The following is a 3,570-nucleotide window of genomic DNA, read 5'->3' on the forward strand; positions in this document are numbered from 1 at the left end:
TCCTAGTTCTCGTCTCTCCGCTAAGCCCCGGTAGCACAGGACGTGCCCGCTTCTGAGCACTGTATATGCTTCTTTTGGCCTCCTAACTTCACTGAGCCCTATTATATCCCATTTACTGCCCTCTAATTCTTCCAGTAGCACTGCTAGACTCGCCTCACTAGATAACGTTCTAGCGTTAAACGTTGCCAGGTTCATATTCCAATGGCGGCCTGTCCGGATTGCAGTCATTGCAGCGGTGGCGTAGAGGTAGAACACCCGCCTCGCGTGCAAGAGGTCCGTGGTTCGAATCCCGGTGCCGCGCAATTTTCCACCGGATTAAAAAAAAAAAAAAAAAAAAATCCGCGTGTTGATAAAATTGCGTAAACAGGCCTGGAGTGTGGCCTGATCCCGGTGACCAGAACCGGTAACGCACTCCCTCACCAGAGCAGGATTGGCCACCCTGGTGCAGTACTTGGCCACAACCTCCTATATGAACACACCAATATATATATATATATATAGAGTAATTTCATAAGAAGCCAACAAATACTGACACCAAGGACAACATAGGAGAAATTACTTTTGCTTAATAAAGAAACAATAAATTAATGGAATTTTAAGTGGATGAAAAAACAGCTTGCCGCAGGTGGGAACCGAACCCACAACCTCCGCATTGCGCGTGCGAAGCTCTACCGATTGAGCTACCGCGGCGCCGTTTCCCCATCCACTTTCTTGGGTATTTATGTGCCATAGTAGAACCCAGGGAGTGTTAGCCAGCGCCACCACTCATAGACCTTGGCGGCGGACGTGGAACGTCGTTTTTGCCGCAGGCGTCACGAGAACGTGATCTTTTTTGGTGAAGGCAACTCGTCAATAAACCCACACATGCTACCTGAAGGCATCAATATTCGCGGATTCGAGACCCTCGTCATGTAATAAACGAGAAGAAACAGGGGTTAACCGAGAGGTCCGATTTTTATTAGTCATATCATAAGAAGCCAACAAACACTGACGCCAAGGACAACATAGGGAAAATTACTTGTGCTTTATAAATGAAATAAATAAACCATAAATTAATGGAAATTTAAGTGGATGAAGAAACAACTTGCCGCATGTGGGAACCGAACTCACAACCTTCGCTCAGCTCAATTGGTAGAGCATCGCACGTGAAATGCGAAGGTTGTGTGTTTGGCTCTCACCTGCGGCAAGTTGTTTGTTGGCTTCTCGTGCTATGATTAATACATATTGAGCACCTCTGTTAACTCCCTTTCTTCCTGTTCATATATGCGCATTTATCATGAATTTACCGCTAAATCGTCATTGATATTTTTATGCTACTGCTATTACGCAACCAAAAATAAAACATAAAGAAGTGACCTCTACTATTCAAAGTGTTCTAAGCACTGTACACTCCCAGGAATGCACTTGCTGTTGGTCTGTATCCTTTGTGTTGCTTCTTTTTTTTTTTCACGTGGACCCCTGTCAATTACACTATATAGGTATATCAAATCAAACATTTATTTGTTTTTTCAAAGCATGATTACAACAAAAAGTATATGCAGAAAAGGGTCCCAAGGTCACAAGACCGTACCGGGACCCTCTGTACATGGTTAACGGATACAAATTACGAAATTAGCAGAGAAATATAGAATTCACCAAGCCAACAGAAAAAGCGGGTACAGAAATAGGTTTATATATATACATAAATCTTTTTGTGATGGCATAGATATTTGATAGAGAAATACAAATGCATACTAACACTGAAAATATGCATGTAAAGTGAACATGAACAGTAATAGTGCATCGTTAAGACGTATAAAAATTACAAAGGTAAATTAGAAAGGAGATAGGAAAGAAACAAACAAACAAAGGAAGAGGGTAAATCATCATCATCAGCCTATTTTATGTCCACTGCAGGACGAAGGCCTCTCCCTGCATTCTCCAATTACCCCTGTCCTGCGCCAATCAGTTCCAACTAGCACCCGCAATTTTCCTAATTTCGTCGCACCACCTAGTCTTCTGTCGTCCTCTACTGGGCTTCCCTTCTCTTGGTACCCATTCTGTCTCCTTAATGGTCCAACGGTTATCTCTTATCGCTTATCTCCAATTTTCCATAAACACAGCATATTAACATTCGAAAATATATTTTATAAAAACCCAGCGAAAGTCATCTACAATCAAATTAAATCGAACACGGATATATTTCAGGATACCTACTCCCGGAAAACACACACGTATAATCTTAAGAAAACCACCTATTACAGTGAAAGGATTCGAAGCAACTACGGCAAGCAAAAACTAACACACTTTATTCCTTCGTTTTTAAACTCTAACATGATGGCCATAAGCATAATGAATGAAAGCCGATCAGTAGCAATTTTAAAAAAAAAGATACAAGCTTATCTAATGGCGCTTCAAACATGACATTTTTTTTTCATTTTTTTTCTCTTTCTCTTCCGTGTAAGACTTGCTTATATTGTATACTTTCTTCCAGAACTGCCTCAAAATTCAGCCATGAAAATTTCTTGTCTATAAGCTCTTCATATCAAGTATGTTCTAGTTCACTTATTAAAACCACGGCTTAGTTCTTTTTTTCCTCCACTGCATTTATGTATTACATGATGTATTAGTGTTACATGATGTATTATTATGTAGTATTATATTTATGTATTGTGTATTACAGGCTGAGTGTACTGCAATATTCTTGTTGTTCTTTTCTTTTTTCCTTCTTTACTACATTGATGTCTTGCAGTGTGACACGCTGAGTGTTGTGCAATATCGTGGTCTGGGCGGGGACTGGCGCATTGTCAGACATTCAGTTGCCTTTTCGCCACCCCTTCCCGCTATACCACTGGATATGTATGCTTGAAATGATGATGCAAAATAAACCATTCATTCATTCATCTGATCTGCGCATTACATGACCTGCCCAGCGCCATTTTTTTCTCTTGATGTCTATTAGAATATCGTCTATACCCGTTTGCTCTCTGATACAAACCGCTCTCTTTCTGTCTCGTAAAGTTATGCTTAGCATTCTTCGTTCCATCGCTCTTTGCGCAGTCCTCAATTTGTTTTCAAGTTTCTTTGTCAGTCTCCAAGTCTGCCCCATATCTCAACACCGGTAAAATGCACTGATTGTATACCTTCCTTTTCAATGATAACGGTAAGCTTCCAGTAATGAGCTCACGATGTCTGCCGTATGCGATCCAACCCATTTTTATTCTGTGAATTTGCTTCTCATGGTCAGGGTTCCCTGTGATTAGTTGGCCTAGGTAAACCTACTCCTTCACAGACTCTAGAGGCTGACTGGCGATCCTGAAGTCTTCTTCCCTTGCCCGTTTGTTCATCATTATCTTTGTCTTTTGCATATTAATCTTCAGTCCCACTTTTACACACTCTCTGTTAAGGTCCTCAATCATTTGTTGTAACTCGTCTGCAGTGTTGCTGAATAGAACAATGTCATCGGCAAACCGAAGGTTGCTGAGGTATTCGCCGTCGATCCTTACTCCCAAACCTTCCCAGTTTAATAGCTTGAACATTTCTTCCAAGCAAGCAGTGAATAGCATTGGAGAGATTTTGTCTCCTTGTCTG

The 3,570-nt window shown here is 41.1% G+C and overlaps 1 non-coding gene across 1 annotated transcript; it reads right to left on the reverse strand.

Moving 5' to 3' along the window:
- Positions 1-617: 617 nt before the first annotated feature.
- TRNAA-CGC (transfer RNA alanine (anticodon CGC)) lies at positions 618-690 on the reverse strand. The gene has a single exon. It is a non-coding gene; the product is annotated as a tRNA-Ala (tRNA).
- Positions 691-3,570: the final 2,880 nt, after the last annotated feature.

This window comes from Dermacentor andersoni, chromosome 1, assembly GCF_023375885.2.
Source record: "Dermacentor andersoni chromosome 1, qqDerAnde1_hic_scaffold, whole genome shotgun sequence".
NCBI classification, from domain to species: Eukaryota; Metazoa; Arthropoda; class Arachnida; order Ixodida; family Ixodidae; genus Dermacentor; species Dermacentor andersoni.